The sequence below is a fragment of the Coffea arabica genome, chromosome 1e, assembly GCF_036785885.1.
Source record: "Coffea arabica cultivar ET-39 chromosome 1e, Coffea Arabica ET-39 HiFi, whole genome shotgun sequence".
In the NCBI taxonomy this organism is placed as follows: Eukaryota; Viridiplantae; Streptophyta; class Magnoliopsida; order Gentianales; family Rubiaceae; genus Coffea; species Coffea arabica.
The window spans coordinates 34,014,181-34,035,310 of NC_092311.1; the positions used below are offsets into that span (position 1 = coordinate 34,014,181).

Below are 21,130 nucleotides of genomic sequence, written 5' to 3' on the forward strand. Positions count from 1 at the left end.
AACATTTTTAGTAGAGCCAATTTAGTCCCTAATTTTTATTTTTGGCCAATTTGATACGTAAACTTAATTTTTGGATCCAATTAAGGCCCTCTACAGCGGCGTCACCACTTTAAAATGATTTGGCTCTTAATTTAACAACTAAATGGAGGTATTTTAGGAACTTCGCAGGTTGTAATAAAACCAAGTAAACCAAAAAAATTATGAGTATTTGGGATATTTTTAAAATTTAAAACTTTTTGAGATATTTTTAAAATTATTAATTAACTTCCTACCCCTTTATCTTCCTCGTGCCCTCTCTTCTCCTCCGCGACCCTCTTCCTCGGTCAACCCAGCCACCATTCCACCTCCCTCAATACCCCTATCTGCCACTACCCTGTCCACTCCTTAATTCTCCTTACCCCACCACTAAACTCCATCTCGCCAACCACCCACTCCTCCTTCCCCCAGCCTTCTTTTGCTACTTCCACCTACTACTCCTTTTCTGTCCCCCTGTCCCTTTCACTAGCATTACTCTCCCACTACTCCTTCCCCTTCATTTTCCCGATCACTCCTACCTTCCCCTCGCCTCCAAGGAGATCTGGTCCTATAAACAATCGGAATAAGCCCTCTCTAAATCTTTCTTGACCATCTCATCATCGAAAGAAAGAATTTGCAATAAGAAGAAAACTCCAGCATCCAATCACTGTCGCCATTTTCTTGCTGCAAAGGTGATCACCACAGGTATAATGTGACCGGCTTTAAAAAAATCTGTTTCCCAAAGTTATTATAGTGTTTATCTTTTTTAAGCTATTTTCCATCATTTATTTAAGTCAATGGTGGTACTGGTCAAGAGATTAGTACAGGAAGGATTGCACCTTTGCTCAAAATTTTGGTCTTTTAGTATAAATGAATCATGGAAAGGAAGTATACGATTTTTTAAGCAATCATGATGAGTATGGTACACCTTGAAAAACTTTGACATTTGCCATGATTGTGTTATGATTAGCTCATAGAGGATTTGAAATTCTAAACATTAAATTGACGAATTGGGCTTCTTAATTATGTGCTGCCTCTTTGACCAAAACCCCTTAGGGGGAAGGAGAAGCAAGGGGCGGTGAAGAAAAGGGACTGGTGAGAGAAGTAGGAGTGGGAAGTTGATGAAAAGGGTAGGGGAAGAGGAGAAGAAGGAGAAGGGTGGAGGAAGGAGGAGGAGGTGGGTGGCGGATAGTGGAATTTGATGGTTGATGGAGGAGAGTACCTTTGATGGTGGAAGGACGAGAGTACCCAAAATTTCCAAAATGGCCTTGTTTAGTTGTTAATAAGAGTCAAATCACTTCTAAACGGTGACTCCACCAAAAAAGACTTTAATTGAACTGGAAAATTAGGCTTACGTACCAAATTGATGATAAATAAAAGTTAGTGACTAAATTGCCTCTAGTTAAAATATTTATGGACGAAATTAGCCACTTTCCCTTATAAATTTAGAGGGAAGGATTAAACCTCGTCAATGATAGCTATCTTATTTTAGTTCTCAACATTTTGTTCTTCTAGTTTCCTTTTTCCTTTTTAAGTTTCTTGTTTTCATGAAGAACATTTTTTTCGGCGTAAAAAATTATTATTCCAGTATATCACTTGTAGAACTGGAAAACGAAATTGGAGTCCATTTTTTTTAAACACAATTCTTTTAGTAACATGAAAGTCCACAAGCATCTCGATTGAAATCCCCATAAATGAATGCCAAAGCAAAAAAGCAACTAATTAAGATACAACAGAATTTTCTATTTATTGATGCCTAATTTTGGGTCTCTACCTACAATTGGCCTCACGCACTAGACTCTTAATTTTAATTAATCAAAATAACTTTAAACCCCAGACTTAGATTATCTAACTACGTCCCATAAAAACTACCAAATGACATAAGAAAAAGACGAATTGTCAACTAACTTCTTTTGCATACTACTCATGACAAAAGTGTATCTCAGATACAAAGTAAGACATATATAAATACTAACTAAAAGAAACGTGAAAAACTATTTATAAAAGGGTCAAGTATTAGACTTTTCTAAACATTAGTCTTAAGATTGAACACCATTCTAGGATTTTCTGAACAGTAGTTAAACACTGTTGTATTACTTTGAAATTTATTACTTTAAGAAAGGGTAAGAGTCACAATGTGCACATTAGCTCTATTTTACAAATACACAAGTTAGTGGAACTAGGAATATAAGGGCAACTTTAACATAAAAGAATACAAGTTCAATGAAGTTATCAAAGTCATTGATTAGACTAAATCTACTGGTAATCTTTGATTGAGTAAAAATTAACTACCTGTATCTATATCTGGATGCATGTATATGTACTATGTCAAAGGTTCCTTCCAAATAAAACTTTTACCCCCTTAATTTGTATGTTCATGCTGACATGTAATTGTTTCTTAATTACGAATAGGCTGTGGGTGTCAAGACCTCAACTCTTAAGTACTTTAGAATTCATAGTGCCTCAAAACAAAAAAAAAACAAAAAAGATGAAAAGGAAAAATCAAAGAGATCATATGATGAAATTGCTTAAATCACAACTATACCATAAGAGATACCAATAAATATGGAGGCCAAGATTGTTGTTGAAATCCTGAACCCGCAAGGTTGCCCGTGGACATCAGAAACTTCATTATTTATTCAGCCATCATGGCTTGAGTTTGTTTACTTGTTCAACTTCTCTAGTACTAGTTATCTGTTTGGTGATAAGGTTTCTCAACAAATAGAAAAAAATAAGCTTGCGAATTAGTAAACCATTATCATGATAATTTTTTTCCATTTATTGACAGCTCTAAACTTTACAAGAGAAAGGTCTTATTAATATTTCTATCAGTTGGATTGGGTCTAGATCGATACATTATCATGATCAATTTACCCAGCAACAAATGATGACTCAAGGTGAGGGAAAATTCAAACTAGAATATACTTGAAGCAGTTGTAAATTGAAATATTAAATTGCCCATATATCAAGGTCAAATGTTTATAACAGGTAAGGTTAATTATTATAAATTTCTATTTCTCGGTGAATTACCAGAAAGGTTTGTCATCCAAAAATAAAGTTAAAAGTGGACAGTATCGCTATCACCCAAGCTTTCTCAAAGTAGACTTTGAATGATTACTTATGCATGTCAGAAAATAGCAATGCCAATGGGCCCTTAATTCTTTAATAAAACTGTGATAATCTGAGTTTATCTAAGGTCTTAATGGCATGATAAACAGCCTAAGCATGATCATTAAGCTTTTGACTAATGGATGTTTATCATGAAACAGCAACAAAACCGGAAGACGTTTTTTATTTTTAGCCACAAAAAACTGGATGAGGATGACTAGCCTTTTCAAAATTTTCTATAGCTTTCTTTTTCTATTGTCAACTGTTTTTGATCAATTCAACCAATTTAACCTGGAATGAGCTATAGAATCCAAAATGAATAATGTTTCACAACTTAATATTTGCCTAATCTTCTTTATCCCGTCCCAGCTAACTTTACTGCGGTTGTCCTCATCCCTGAAGAGGAAATGCAACTCGACAATGCAAATGATGATGATGATGATGATGATGACAACAATAATAATATCAGTATTTCTTTTGTGTTACTTGTATTTTTGTGAAATGCAGAGTACTTGGCAAAAGCCAAGGATCAAACTATTGTTTTGAAAATGATTGCCAGCTACGTTTTGCTTTTGAATCTTAAAATGGTTTTGAGTCTACTGTCGCACTTTTTGTGTCGACCTCTATTATTCCGCACCCAATTTTCTCACCATATGTAACTTTGCATGTGAATATATTGTGTTATATATTTACAAATGGCTAAAAAAGTAGAAGAAAGAAGGTAAAATCATTCAAAATATCCGTTAAATTTTGCCAAATAAATCTTTTCACCTTTCTCCTTTAAAATGTTAATTTTACATTCCTTACAAATTTAATCTACCAATATTTGGTTCGAACCTAAGTTTTCGATTACTTTTAAGCATAAAATCACTATGTAATCCACAATCGATTACTTTTAAGCATAAAATCACTATGTAATCCACATGCAGTTACTTTTTATATATAAAAAAAAGTCAGATCTCAATATTTTTAGTGGTAACAATGACTATGGATTGGGTCAGATCTCCCCTTTTTAAAGAAAAATAAATATAATTTGGATTAGATCCCACTTTTTAAATGCAAAATTGAATATAGATTAGGTCATTTATTTAACTACAAATGGGATTAATGATTTGTCCTAAAAAAAATTGACCATGTGTATGTCATATGACAGATTTAAGATAAAAAGTAGTCGAAAACTTTGGTTAATGGTGATAGAATTTAAAGAGACAATAAAAAGAATTAACATAGAATGTTCATGAAGAATATATGACGATTTAATAGATTCGAAACAAGAAATGGTACAAGAACTGGGACAAAAGCCCATATATGAACATCCAACGTTTATAATAGTTAAAGTCAAGTTTAATTACACATTTCTTTTTCCTTGTAAATTGCGAAAAGTCATGCTTATCGTTGAATCCATCAAAAAAATAGCGTTAAAAAGTGGACAGCGTTACAAGTGGTTCAAGTACATGTATCCGCATCACCAAAGTTTGGTCAAAGTAGACTTTCAATGATTTTTTGCACGTGAATATTATTAAAGTCGAACTGCAATACGCCATCCAGCTTAACTCTGTACTCAAGGATGATAATCTGACTTAATCTAAAGTCTTAATATAATCCCGTGTAAACAAGTTGTAAAACAGCAAAACAGGTTAAGAATTTGTCATTTTTTAGCCGCACAAAAAATTGATGATGTGTTAGCTGTTTTGGATGATTTCTATAGTTTCTCATTTGCCAAATTTATTAGGCAAACCAAAAACACTCGGTAGAAGACAATAATATTTTCAAAGTAGAGAAACGGATTTGGTATACAATTTGGCCTATTGAATATTGATGAAAACAACAAAACCGTACGTAAAAGTAGGCACGGGAGCAATGTTCAAAAAATTATGCAGCGGAAATATTTGAAATTTCATATCAAAAAACAAGTCATTCAAAAACATAGATGACCAAACAAGGCTGCGAAGCTTTTCTTTGTTAAAGAGAATTGATCAAACGCAGCAAACTCAAGAATCCATGCTAGAATAGAGAAGCGACAGCCATGTGGCAGCGGTGGCGGTGGTGGAGGTAGGAGGTAATGAGCGTTGATAGTGGTAGGTGGTTTGTAATGGGTTGTAGTCAAAATTAACACATTTAAACATATATATCCCGATAAAATTTTAAATTTTAGAAACACCCTAAAGTATGTCCCAAAAATACCTAATCCTTTGACTCTTCTAGGCAGAAAACTTTTCAAATATTAATTATCTTGACTATTTCACTATCCTTCCTCCAGATTTTGATGTTGATCTTGTTTGGTAATGAGTTTATAATTGTAAGAGTAATTTGGATGTTACATTAAGTGAAATATATAGAATGATATACTATTTTTGATGCCACATGCGATTTAATTCCTGATGATAAATAGCAAATTCTAGCGTTTTCTTTCAAGTTTGAGTTAGTATTAGATTAATTAAATAATTTAGTAGATGACGGGCAATAGTGAAATCATATTATCTCTTTTTCCTAAATGTTATAAAATAATAAACTTCAAGAGAGGTTAATATAATTTTTAAAATTTGAAGGGAAGGCAATGAAATAGTCAGAAACCTCAGAGAAGGTTTCTGAAATTATCCCTAAGACTAATTATGCGTTTCTTTTAAATTACCCAAAAATTCATGCTTATATGTGAATCCATCAAAGAGTTAAAGCGGAAAGTAGCACAAGTAGTTCAAATACATGTATCAGCATCACCAAACTTTTGTCAAAGCAGACTTTGGATGGCTTATTTAGCACGTGAATATAGTAAAGCCAAATTGCAATCTGCCATCTACCTTAATTCTTTACTAAAGGATGACAATCTGACTCAATTAAGCTCCTTAATTAAATGTCAATCATTAAACAGCCTACGCATGATTATAAGCTTGGACTAGATGGATGTGATGAGAAATGTGAAACAGAAAATTTCTCATTTTTAGCCGAAATAAAAGTTGATGACGTGCTATGTAATATCTCGTATTTTTTATAAATATTATTTCCTTACGGAGACTTAATATTAAGTATTCTAATGGCATTAACTAATTGATATTCTCTAATAATATAATTTGTGGGGAAATTATTGTTAAATATGTCATCTCACCTAATTTGTCTATTTGTCATAATTGTACATGAATGTAACCTACCGTAATAGTTAGTCAAAGAATGTAACCACAAGCTAATTTAAATTGATTATGTTGTTTCCTTCTATTCATGCTAGACGAATCTGGCCATTCCGATTTCTTTAATTCACATGGTAAGATTTTAAATATATTTAGTATCATGAATATTTTTAAACTCATTTCCTAAAAATCATTCTCTTACCATATTACTTATGCAGATGAACCTAATCATACTGCCAAACACTAGTCCTAAGATTCAATGAATATAGTCAGTCCATTTTCTTTAATTCCCATGTTAAGATTCCAACTACATTTAGTATCATTAATATTTGATTACTAGCCAAATATCAACCAAACCCATTTGCATGACATTACCAACTATTAATTAGGATATTACCTTTTCAATTGAGATTTGTTTTTTTTTTTTTCCGAAATAACACTAGTAGAGTAAGTGTAAGATATTTATATACCCTACACACAGAACTAAATCATATTTCTTTCTCTGGAAAGTTGACAAACACAAAAGTGAGTTTGAGGGAGAGGGTGAGCAAGCTTTTGGAAGAAAAAAAGAGGGAAGAGAAGGAACTTTGAAATTGGATAATAACTCGCGATTACAACACAAGCAAGGCTCTAGGATCTTATTCTTTTTATTCATCTTATAAAGTCAATTCAAATTTTAACTCTATGAATTGTAATAGAACTAATTGGACATCAAAACTTGAGAGATTGTTGGTTAAATCACTTAATAAGTTCGTCTCATGATCAATCCATTTGAATGTGCCTTGAATAATCTAGAAATAGTATTGATTCCTTAAGAGATCGTTTTGGGTCACACCTTATGCATATTAGTTTTATTGTTATTGTGCACATGTCATTACACGGATTCGGAATGATTTGGATTAAGTATACTGGTATAAGTCAATAAATGGATTAGAATAAAGTAACACGAGGACTAGGAATCTTTGTAGCAACACGAGGATTATTGTTGATAGCTTCGATGTTTCACGAATGCCGTTTTGGACTATTGTTGATAGAATGAAGCAATTCGTTTACATTCGTATAAATCAAATTTGGTTCTTGGTTTCAGTGCTTCTTTTAAATAGACTATTATAAATTATGCGAATAAGCATGCGTAGTCTCTGACCAATAGCTTATAAACTGTTTTAGTATCATCACATCTAAACTATTCAAGTGTAAGGCTGAATTTTCAGTCCTTACTGTTCTATTGTTGCTGCTATTATTACAACTATTCCGAGGTTATTTTATGATTATTAGTAATTATCCTTAGCCTAATGATAGTGGTAGTATCTTAGGGAAAGGTGAACCTTAATGCTTCTTTACCTCCCCTAAGGTTAGGTCAAACTACCAATCAATCCCTGTGGTCTCAAAAAATAACAGATACCCCCTTCAAATTTATTACCGTTTAACAAAAGCCACCCCACCATCTAAAACCGTTAGGAAATCAACTAGTGCCAGCCAAAAATTAAAGTGAAAGTCCAAAAATGTCCTTCAAGACTCATGTGCCATTATCATTCTATTCTTTTATTCCAAAAATAGCCTTTTTCATCCGAATAAAGATTAAATAATGAAAACATTCCAAAAAAACCCCGTCTAAACTTGGTCTCTTCCTATTGTGTTTCAACATACACAGCTACGGAAAATAATCAATTGTGTTTTTCCAACTGCTTGAGCACTTAATTTATCCTTTGAATATTTTTTTTTTAAGTTTAAATAAATCAAAATTTGCAAAATTTTAGTATTATAGTGCACATCTCTATACCTAGAGATTAGTCATTACAATAGTAGGACAAACGTAAGAAACTCACTCCAGAACAACCAAACAAAGCATCAACATTGAGAACTAACCTTCTAAATTCTCCAAAAATTACTTCAGAATGCAATTTTTTTGGAAGTAAACATTACGAGAAAACAAGCAAATGCTCTTCACCAGAATGCATATTTTTATTACATCATTAGCAATACTGATACCACAAAGGACTTGCTAAAAGCATTAAGTCAACCAAGTTTGCAACCAAAATAAAGTACTAGTAATGTAGGACTCATAACATATTAAGATATAAAAGATTTTCCAGCAGCCGATGCAGCATATCAGGTAGAAGGAATGGTTTTAAAATGTGCAAATATCTCTTCTCCATTAGAATTTGCAGCTGGTCTTGTTCCTGCCATAGTTGAAGCCTCTGCAGTAGCTAGTGAATTAGGAGCAACATTCGATTATGAGGTTTTGGTAGCTTTAGCCTTCAACACCTTTCTTGCAAGGTCATTACCCATTAGCATGGATGCACGTGAACTTCCAAACATCTCTTCTAATGATCTAGTATTGGTACCACTTATGTTCTCTATTGACCCCTGAAGTATGAAAGCCTTTAAATAAATTAGTGAAAATTTCATTTATTGTTCACATAATTCTTTAGATGCTAAGGTGGCGTTTGGTTCACATGTTGGAATCAGATTCGAATTCGGAATCATTCATCCTGAATTTGGAATGGAATCAATCATTCCAATACATTTGTTTAGTTCAGTGCCAGGAATGTATATCATTACTATAGTTGATGTTTGGTTCGTTGGCTCTTTGTAAATGGGATATAAGAAATTTTCACTAATTAAATATATTAGTATAAATGTATTAGTAAATTTAGTATAACTAATTAATAATTTCTATTAGTAAACATGTTTAATTATTAGTATAATTGATAATATCAATTATATTACATAGATTAATATACATTATATAATACATATAACTAATAATATCATTATTATAAGTTTGTAACTAATCAAATTAAATATTATATATATAATTAAACAAAATTATAAAAATGTTATAATATAAATATATAAATATATAAATATAGTTATATAATATATATAAATTTAATTATACTAATATTTTATATAAATATGATGTATATTATACATTGAATATAATAATTATTATATATTATTATATAATATTAATAAATTTATAATATATATTATATAAATATAATTACATTTAATTAAATAATTACAATATATATTTATATAATATATTATATCTATATATATAATAATTATAAATATATTACATAATTATACTAATATTATAATAAAATATATAATTTATAATTATATATTATACACATAATTATATATATTAATTTTTTTAATGAGTGAAAATGAGAAATATTCAAAGAATGGTTCTCAACAAGTATTTGCTTGAGAAACAGGAAGTCAAAACACAACATTACAAGAAATGGATCGAAGAAGTATTAGAAGAATTATTAGCAACTATTTACTGAAAACAAATGCTTCTAAAAGACATTCAAGCTGTCTCAATCGAACCAAAAACAACCAAATCAAAATAAAGATTCTCACCATAGCATTGGAAGTTACTATAGCAATCTAACAAGTTACTATGCAAACCCGACAACAAAAATTACACTGTACACTATAGTGCACACTGTAGCGGTAATGTACACTGTAATAAATAGTAAAACTCACTGTAGTGACTACTATAGTAACATGAAAAAATTGTTATAATTACCCCCAATCCCAACACAAACACATACAATTTTCTTCAAACTCTTTTTCTCTCTGGATTTGAAGAATTCTCTCCTCCTTCTCTCTATAATACAAACTACTTTAGGATTTAAATTTCGTAGCAAGTTTTGATCAAGGATCAAGCAAGGTTCAAATTTATAAGCTTTTTTTCAATCTTATATTTAATAATATTCTGTTGAATGGTCAGTTATGCCACCTCATATTCATATTCATTTACTCCCTCCGTCCCATTAAAAGTGTCATATTTTCTATTTTGGGATATTCCAAAACATATGTCAAGTTGGAAAAGTCAAATCACCTTTTAGTCTTTTTTTCCAATATAACCCTTCTTTCTAATCATATAAATGTCACCATTCAAATTTAAAATTTGAATTTGTGGGGGTAAAATTAAAAAAAAGGTATAAACATCACAATCAAACCACTGTTTTTAAAAAGTTGGATTCCCCAAATATGATTAAATAATTGGGACAGAGGGAATACTTGTTTTACATATTCTGTTTATATTATTTATTTATGATCGGTTATACCGTCTAATCTGTCAATGGCAGTCCGACTGCAACTCACTTTCTTATTCTTCTTGTTCATTATTTTCCTGGTTTAGGGACTAATCCCACAGCCCGTCTATATATATATGTGTGTGTGTGTGTATGGATGGGGGATAGGGCATGGGTATCCTCCTTGCCCCTGCATTCCTCCCCCTCAACCCAATTGAATTGTATACAAGATTAGTAAGAATAATAATAGATAATAGTTAGATAAAAGGTAATAGTTATGGATAGATAATAGAGATAGACGATAGAGAGATGAATCACAGGTAGCCTAATAAAAACTGGAAAAATAGGAAATTGTAAAATTAGACTACGAAAACGAAGTAGTAAATTGTCAAATTATGTTGCATATGATCTTTCCAACAAACAAATTATTAATTGCATCGAAAGATTGAGTAATTCTGCAGTTATTATGAAATTAAGCTGCATTAATAACATCAAAAGTGTTAAAGATGCTTGAATCGTGACACCTACTTATGGGGAAAAGAAAACATCAGCTTAATTCATTTAAGTCTTTATAAACATCATCAATCATGGGAAGTAATTCCACCACAAGATTCTGTGATACGAACGAATATATGAAGATAATATCAATAACTTGATCTTGGTGCTTAAATGATACAACATAACCAGAAGGTCCAGAAGTCACAAAAGAAAGAAAAGAAAACATGTGAAATGAGTAAATTAGCTACCCAAACAAAATATAAGAAGATCAGCAACTTACTTTGGAGGATGAAATAAGGCAGTGGCGGAGCCAGGAAAAATTCTCAGTGAGGGCAAAAGCAACTTTAACATTTTTTACCTATTCTTTTTCTAGTTTTTTAAGCAAGAAAAAAAAATCACCAACAAGTATAAATGATGCATATATTTCATGAAAAACATAACAAAAACTCAAAATTATTAATATAATAATAATGATTTTATTTTAAAAAGTAAACTATACCATTTACAATGCTCACGACAAGTTTTTATATTTTGATAACGATTTACAACCTTCTCATTTTGAACTTCACAAAAAATATTTTTCTCAATGTAAATAACTAAACAATCATTCATCCAAATGTTCCCATTCTATTTCGTAACTCTTCATGATATTCATAACTGAAAAAACCCTTTCTATGGTAGCTATAGCAACACGTAAAATCAAAACCAACTTTAGAATCATAAAAATCAATAGATACACAAAACTTCAGGAGGCACACTTGAAGATTATACTAAAATTCTATGGGTACTATAGAAATTTAAGAGAGCAGTGGGGCCCATGCCCCTAGTGCCCCACCGTAGATCTGCCCCTGAAATAAGGATCTTCTGGGGCAACTCTTGAATTGCCATTACTGAACTTGCAGTTGAGTCGGAAAAATTTAAAACCTCAATTATTTCAAGAGTTGAAATATTCCCCAAAGAAGATGGATCTGCTCCAAAGAGCAATTTTTCAATGCTAATTTCTGGAGAGGAGGAAAATGGTTCTCACACTCTGAGGCTGTCCACTTGACAATATCCAAGAGAGATAATTTCAAGAAGCTAACTTTAGGAAATTTCTCTACATCCATGTTCCATATTTCCCCTTCAAAGGCCTCATGAAGTAATTTGAGAACATCAAGATTGGGTAGATTTGCAATTGCTGATATTTTGCACCATGGCAAGTGAAAGCATCCCAAGGTTAACTTGTTAATAGTCAACGGAAAAGAAAATTCAATATGATATTGCACATCTGAGAATGGCATAAAAATCAAATTTAGTGATTCCAGTCGACTAAGAAAGTCAAGTATTAGAACGTTGCTTTTACCCCATTGCAGAATCCTTATCTTCAAGGAGCATGCATTTTAGCTTGCGGATGTTGGGGAACTTTCTGAATGTCTTGTCCATGATTTCCCACAATGAAGAAAGAATAACCTTTGAAAGTGTATCTAAAGTACACAACTGTGAAGAGTTGTCAAGATTGTCGATTGGAAACTGTAAACCAACGTGCACTGGTGACTTTTCCTTTAGTTGTAAATACCTTAGTTTCTTCAGATTCCATGTGGTATTCGGCAGTACAAGCTTCTCAAAGGGATCCATTATGACAGTTTCCAATTTCGAGAGATTGGCTATTGATGAAGGGATGGCTTCCATGTCACTTTGGACTGCCAAATACCTCAACTGAATGATACGAATTCTATTTCTCTAGGAAAAGTAAAACCTAGATGAATTTGGCTTAAATCTAGCACTCTAACAAGTTTGAAGATGGGAAAAACAAATGAAAGATCAAAGCTGTTGGTACCTTACACCATCACTGGAGAACAGTAGACAATGTATGGAGGGAGAAAATAGCCTCAAGCTGCAAACTGCTCCGGTGGAGAGTTAATGCATAAACGGCATAGGCTGCGTGGCAACATTACAAGTATATATTTCTTCATTGTTCCCAAGTACCAGCTGCAATAACTTTTCTTCTTTGGCTTTCTTCACACAGAACTCGTATAACAAATCATGAACTTGGCAAGATTGGAGAGAAATTTCTAAAATTATGATGAATTTTAAAAAATTCTACAAAGGGGCATTTTGAGTATGAGATTCCGTCAAAGGGGTTTTCGCATTCAACAAATGCGAGCTCATGGAACTCGCATTTACTGAATGCGAAGTCTCCTTGAATTTTCGACCAACGAAATCCAAAAAAAAAAACAAAAAGAAAACAAGACCTCGCATTTCATAAATGCGAGGTCAGTCACCTCGCATCTCTTAAATGCGAGGTCACTGAGATGCGAGATCACTGGTACCTATCGTTTTATCCTTTGGTTGCAGTGAATATATGATGGTTACTATAATGTGTTATCTGGTTTTTGTAATCCCCTTTTATGTGTTAAATAACTTCTCTTGGTGCCTTTTTCTATCCAGAGCGAACTCCTAAAGAAAAAGCTGGACAGAACAAGGAACCAGAAGGAAAAACTCGAGGCTTTATGCAGGTCACTTCAAGCAGAGAGAAAAGCGAATTCCACTGGGAGCAGCAGCTCAGACGCAGTTGCAGTTTAGTTCAATTGCAAAGGCAGTTTAAACCTGTTGAGCTGCTATGAGAATCACATAGGGATGCGTAAAGGAAAGCAAAATCATGTGGGAGGAGCTGCTTGGCTGCTGTTGCTGTTTCTATTCGTGGGAGGACCAGAAGCTCTGTCTTTCAGATTGAGTACCTAGCATTTCTCGAATGCGAGGTGCCTAAGCTCGCATTTATTAAGTTCGCAAATGCGAGCTTTGTGTTGTTTTTTTTACTTTTTCCCAAAATCTCTCTTTTTTTCTGAAACACTGACCTTGTATTTGTGAAATGCCAAGTCTTTGAATTCACATTTCACAAATGCGAAGATCATAATCCTAGAACTAGCTTCAAAAATTACCCTCCTTGTAGAATAACTTTTTTTTTCCATCACAATTTAAGAATTTACTCCAAGATTTGACCCCACCAAGTGATCCTCGTTTAGAGATTATGACTCAGCTTCTACCAATGAGATACAGCATGTAGTCACTCGCCACGTCCTCGGAGATCTTAAACTGAGTTTTTGGGGCAAACCCTTCAGTGATCCATAACCAAATTAACCTCAGTAGTGTGTTCATGGTCTTCTGGAAATGCTCCAAAATAGAGAAAGCATGGCTTCAGATTTTCTGGCAAACTTTTGTAACTCAACTCTAACACAGCGAGGCATTGTTGGGTACTAGAAATAGTCCTTGTAGCTAAACTGTCCACAACATCTGTACTAGAAATAGTCCTTGAACTTAAAACTGTCCACAACTTCTATCCAACCATGTTGGTCCATATTCGCTAGAATTCCAGGAAGAATGACAGTGATAAGCGAAAGTCATTGACACTTTTTCACTATTTGCATTTCGGGTTCTCATAATTTCAGGGACAAATCTTTTCCAGGAGATAACTTTACTTTTAGCAATTCCGAGCTTTCATGAATCATGATGGGTGAGTTGACGAACAGGATGAGGTACTTTGTCCAGTTTATCTTGCGCAGCAACATTTCACAGTCGACTGGTCAAGATTAATCTACTTCCGCTTCCAGTCCATTCCATGCTGCAATGTCCCATAAATCATCCAAAACAATGAGATATCTTTTTCTTCTCAGACGTCTACAGAGTACTTCAGTCAAATCTTTTTCACAAATCTTTATATATTTTTCAAAGGGCTTGGAAACAATACAAGCCAAAATTTCAGGCAATAGATTTTTCTTGTGATACCCTTGAGAACAGTACACCAAGCATGTGAGTAAAAATAGGACTTAACAGAAGAATCATTATATACTTTCTTAGCCCATGTTGTCTTTCCAAGTCCTGGCATACCCGTAATGGAAACAATTTGCTGCTAATGTGATTCTCTTCTGAGTCGATTGATTATGGATTTTGCCTCATCATTGAACCCTACCACCACATCATTGATTATTGGCATACTTCCTTGTGATGGTGTGTGATTGTATCTCTTGGTAGCTTCCTTAACTTTGCCATCAAGTCCTTTGGGACCACAAATCTTCACGGCCTTAGCTTTAATGATCTTAGTTTCTTCTAAAATGGAATCAAACAACATAGAAGAAGAATACTAGATTATCTCCAACCATTAAGGAGTCAATAAGAAACTCTACCTTATGTGCTACATCTACGACACGATCCCAAAGCTCTTGAAGTTCCTGATCATCATTGTGCAAGTCTTCGTTTTAGGAAGGTCGTGCATTTAGTGAAGTTTTTAACTTAGGAGAGTCCATGACATTGGAAAGTCACTTATTTTGAAAAAAAAAACATTTATTTTTGAAAAAATTCATAAAATATTAATGACCTTGAAACAATTGCAATTGTTGCTGTAACCTAGGAGTAACTGTAGTACATGAAAACGTGTAAAATTAACCTTAACACTAAATGCGGCAGTTCCGGGAAATACATAATAATTAGAAAACTAGGCTGCTAAATTAATAGTAATTTATACTTTTTTTAAAAGTACTTGTTAATAGTAACGTCGTTAATAAAAATCATAACAAGTTATTGTTAACGTCTTAGTTGTCTTTTCTTTTCAAATGAGAGTTTGTGTTTTTAAAAGAAAAAGGGTTAATTACATTTACCTTCCTCGACGTTAGGCCAAACTACTAATCAATCCTTGTGGTTTCAAAAAATAACAAATGGCTCCTCACACTAACTGCAGTCACTTGTGATTAACGGAAGTAAGGAAAAAGACTAAATGCCCTTCAACATGTTTGATTAATTTTTAAAACAAAAAAAAAATTATTTTAAAATTACACAAATAGCCTTTTGGCGGGAAAAGCTATGGAGGTCTCCTATATTTTTGCCACTACTCCGCCCACTACTATAGCAATCATCCTATTTATCACGCAATGGATTTTCTGTCTCACTTCTTATGCCACTCTCTGTCTCACTTTTTATTATATTACTATTTCTCATTCATAAACATCATGTTTTAGTTCTTATTTGTTTCCTTAAGATCCAAAATCTCATGTTTTATACATTTTGATTTTTTGTGTTCGTTAAATTTTGTGTTTTACTCAATTAATAGTTATTAAATCTTAAGAAAACAAATAAGAATTAAAACATGATGTTTATGAATAAGAAATAACAATATAATAAAAAGTGGGACAGAGAGTGATACAAAAAGTGGGACAGAAGATCCATTGCGTATTTATCATCATATTCCTACACTCTCTCTCCTTCTCTATTAACCCTTTCCCCTCTACATGGTTCAAAACTTTAATCTTTAAACTCTGATCATTCTACTCTTTCTTGTTTATTCAAGTATTTTATTTTCTAATCCCGTTGATAACCAAAACAAAACAGAAGATTGTAGTAGTATTGTTTGGCTTGTTGAAGTGACAAGAGCTTGGAAGGATAGTACATCTTTAAACTCATCATGGCTTGCATGGCTAACCTATAGCATTATAAGCAAAAATCTTACTCACCTATATAGAGATCTATCAATGGAAACAATTTTCAATGATTTGAAAAACATTTTTATGATATTTATTGGAAAAGATTGTGGGGGGTTTTTTGTATCACGCATCGTTCATGTGTTATTTTCATGAATATTAAATTTTCATTGTATATTACGTGTATTGGGTTTTGAAAGTTCGATCTATTTTCATGAAGTCAATATCTACAACTATGTATACACAACTAAGTTTTTTTTCTCCTTTTTTATGACTAATTAGTTTATAACCATTAGAAACTTTATTTGCTTTATTTATTGGTGTAGGCTGGAAATGGGCTTGCCAGTGTGTATGATGTTACTCTTCATCATAGAAATCAACAATTTTCATTGCGGAACACTGATCCTGACAGGTACTCCTACATTGACTTGTTGGCTGATGTGTGTGAGAAAGTCATGAATCGAATGGCTGGTGGGCATAACTTATTGATCTCCTTAAGTTGTGATGTCCTTGGAACAATAGAAATGAAAAAAATAAATAGTGATTCTGATGTTCTGGAAATGTTTAGCCTACATAGGAAAAGTGGGTATATCAATGTGTATGTTCAGCAACTAAATGGAAACATTCCACCTCATGTAAATGATAACACTGGCAATGGCAACAGTCAAGAGGGAAATGAGAACAATATGGGCTTGAATGCCATGAATATTGGAGCTGCCTTGGGCAATGATGGTGAAAATATAAACAATGATTTGACAAACGACAACAGTATGCCATTGAATGCTAACAATCCTGATGATGTTTGGATCATTGATCCAACTCTAATTGGTCCTGGAAAAAATGGGAAAAATAGAGATAATGCTATGGATAGTAACAATACAAAGAAATCTGGAAAAAGAACTAGAACTAGCATGAGGTTGGGGCAGAAAACCTTCACATCTGTTGGTAATATTGAGGAATTTGAGGTTAATGATGACATAGAAACTGATGATGAACTCTATATATTTAGTGACAATGATGAAATGTATGCTGAGTTTGACGATGATTTGTTTAATTCATATGTGAACAAGGGTTTAGAAAAAAATTTAGAAGATAGTGGTGATTTGTCTGGTTATGAGTCAACAAATGATGTTGAAGCTACAAACAATTCAGATAGTGATTTAGAGAATGACTTGATCGGTGCTTGCTTGAATGCTGCTACATTTTCTATACCGGAGGGGGAAAAATTCAGCTTATTAAAAGGAATGATGTTTCCTAATGTTGATAAATTTAGAAAAGTTTTGTATGAGCATATGATTCAATGGGCCTTTCCTCTTGTTAGAGACAAGAATGAGAAGAGTAGAGTGACAGCCCATTGTGGTACTGAAGGCAGTGAATGGAGGATACATGCTTCCCCAATACCTGACGGTGTGACATTTTGTGTCAAATCATGCAACCCTGATCATGCATGTGTCATGAGTGAAAAAATTACTGCTAGTGCAAAATGGATGGCAAGCAAGATAGTGAATCTGCTAAGAATAGATTCAAGTGTGAAGCCACAAGTTTTGAAGCATGAATTGGGCAAGTATGGAGTCAAACCTACTGCCACGCAGTTGTTCCGAGCAAAACAAGAGGCAATGGCCATTATTGAGGGTGTTGTAAAAGAATCAAAGAGATTTTATTAATTATGTATCCTTCCTACAATTCATTCTAATTTGTATATACAATTTTCTGGTACACTAAACAAGGAAAGTCTACACCTAATTCCCTTAGTTTTAAAGACAGCTTATTCACTCTGATTTCCTCCACTAATTTATCTAAAATATCTCCTAAGATTACTCATTCAATTTACCTAAAATATCTCCTAAGATTACTCGTTCAAGATTCCTACACTCTCCCTCAAGCTGGTGAATATAGATCCTCCATTCTCAGCTTGACAACACTCTCATGAAACATGTTGCTACACAGTCCCTTTGTCATCACATCTGCAAGTTGAAGTCCTGTCGGAACATACGGAGTACAAATCAATCCACTTTCTAGCTTCTCTTTAATAAAGTGCCTGTCTATCTCTATGTGCTTCGTCCGATCATGTTGCACTGGATTGTGAGCTATACTTATAGCAGATTTGTTATCACAGTATAGCTTCATCGGTTTGCTCCATTGAATCCTCAAGTCTTCTAGGATAATTTTAACCCACAATAATTCACATACCCCTGCTGCCATAGCTCTGAACTCTGCTTCAGCGCTTGACCTTGCTACCACACTCTATTTCTTGCTTCTCCAGGATATTAAGTTTCCTCCAAGAAATGTACAATATCTCGAAGTTGATCGCCTGTTGACTGGAGATCCTGCAAAGTCTGCATCTGTGTAAACTGCCAGATCAATCTCAGGACCCTTTTTGAATAAAATTCCCTTCTCTGGATATGCCTTTAAGTAATGAAGCACTCGATAAACTGCTTGTAGATGAACTCCTCTGGGATCATGCATAAACTGACTAATAACACTGACTGAGTAAGCTATATCTGGCCTAGTATGTGCAAGATAAATGAGTTTTCCAACAAGTCTTTGGTACATCTCTCTGTCCACTGCTTTATCTCCACGAGCTTCACTTAATTTGTGATTATGTTCAATGGGAGTTCCAACTGGTTTGCTCGCTGTCATGCCTATTTCCTTGAGCAGGTCCATAACATACTTCTGTTGGGAAATAAAAATTCCCTGCCTTGATTGAGCCACTTCAATTCCCAGAAAATACTTCAATTTTCCTAAATCCTTTATTTCAAATTCCTTGGCTAGGCACCACTTCAAAGTTTCCTTCTCTACTTCATCGTTTCCTGTCACTATAATGTCATCCACGTATACAATCAAAATAGTAACTCCACCGAAGGCTAAATGCTTGATGAATAGGGTATGATCTCCTTGACTTTGCTTGTAACCATTAGCTATCATTACCTTGGCAAATCATCCAAACCAAGCACGTGGGGATTGTTTCAGCCCATACAATGTCTTTTTTAACCGACAAACCTTGTTCTTGTCAACACCACTGCCCGGTGGAATGCTCATATAAATCTCCTCTTCTAATTCTCCATGAAGAAAAGTATTCTTCGCATCGTACTGCTCCCAATCAAAATTAACAGCCAAGGACAGCAGAATTCTTACTGTATTCATCTTTGCTACCAGAGCAAACATTTCCCGATAATCTACTCCATATGTCTGTGTGTATCCTTTCACGACTAACCTCACCTTGTAGTGTTCTAGGGACCCATCTGCCTTAAACTTTACTGCATACACCCACTTACAGCCCATTACTTTCTTGTTCTTTGGTAACTCAACTAATTCCCAAGTCCCATTCTTCTCTAATGCATCCATTTCTACTTCCATAGCAAGTCTCCATTCTTTCTTTGATAATGCTTCAGACAATGAGTTAGGAATATAGACTGTGTTTAAGGTGGAAAAGAAACTTTGATGGCTTGGGGAAAACTTCTCAAAAGACACAAAGTGAGACAATGGGTATAGGGGTTTTTTGGTGCATTCTTGGGTTTTTTTCCTTACAGCAATAGGTAGATGTAGGTCCTGGTCAAGGCTAAGAGGATTATGACAAGGTGATTTAGAGCTGAAAGAATGGTCGGTCGGTGGTGTAGAATTCAGATTTGATTCACTCATTGTTACCTCATTCCCGAAGCTTGGTTCAGAGGATTGTTCTTGCCTTGTAACTACGATGGGATCTCCTTTCCTTGTATACACTTGGTCAAATCGGAACCAGTCATAGATTTTACGATTTTCTTCCTTTTTTTCTTCTACAACATTAGATTGAGGAATTGACTCTCAGAATTCAGATTTGGATGACTCAGATTTGGACAACTCTAAAGGGGGAAACTTTAACTCCTAATCTTCAAGTGTATCTAATTCCCCCTGAAGATAAGGAGTGATGAAATAGGGCTTATTTTCAACAAATGTAACATCTGCCGAGACATAGAGTTTTCTAGTTGGTGGATAATAACATTTGTAACCTTTTTGAGTAGATGAGTACCCCACAAAAACACACTTAAGAGCACGAGGATCTAACTTCCCACGGTTATGACTATGGACATAAACAAAGGAAATACATCCAAAAACCCGAGGAGTGAGATTAAAGGAAGACCTAATATCGGGGTAGAATTTGGATAGGTTCTCTAGTGGACTTTGAAACCCCAAGACCCTGGAAGGAATCCTATTTATGACATAAGTTGATGTGAGTACAGCTTCTCCCCAATATGCTTTTGGCATATTTTGTTCAAACAGTAAGGCTCTAGTGCACTCAAGAAGATGTCGGTTTTTCCGTTCTACCACTCCATTTTGTTGTGGAGTGGTGATACAGGATGATTCATGTATGATTCCTTCTTTTTGGAAAAACGGACTCAAGGTTTGATTGAAATAATCACGAGTATTATCTGAACAAAAGTGTTTTATCTTGGTGCGAAATTGATTTTGAATCATTGTATGAAAAACAGGGAAAATATGACTCAAATCAGACTTCTTTTTGAGTAAATAGATCCAAGAGACTCTTGTGCAACAATCGATAAATGTGACAAACCACTTAGACCCTGAGATGGTTGGAATAGTTGATGGCCCCCAAATGTCACTATGGATTAAAAAGAAAGGAGAAAACGATCGTTTATTACTGATAGGAAATGGTACACGAGTGTGTTTAGCATACTCACAAATATCACAATGAAAAGACTGAACATCAAATCCCTTGAACAAGGAGGGAAACATTATTTTTAGTACAGAAAAAGACACATGACCTAGACGTCTATGATGTAACTAGATGACATTCTTATTGGAGGGTGAAGACAATATGGACAGTGTGAGGACCCGTAAAATTCTTTATATTTTTTTTAAAAAATGCCCTTTTATTTGGAAATTATTA

The 21,130-nt window shown here is 33.8% G+C and overlaps 1 long non-coding RNA gene across 1 annotated transcript; it reads left to right on the top strand.

Moving 5' to 3' along the window:
- The first annotated feature begins 305 nt into the window (after positions 1-305).
- Positions 306-3,722, top strand: LOC113689093 (uncharacterized). The gene is made up of 2 exons (XR_003448168.2): positions 306-720; positions 3,493-3,722. It is a non-coding gene; the product is annotated as an uncharacterized lncRNA (long non-coding RNA).
- The last annotated feature ends 17,408 nt before the right edge of the window (positions 3,723-21,130 follow it).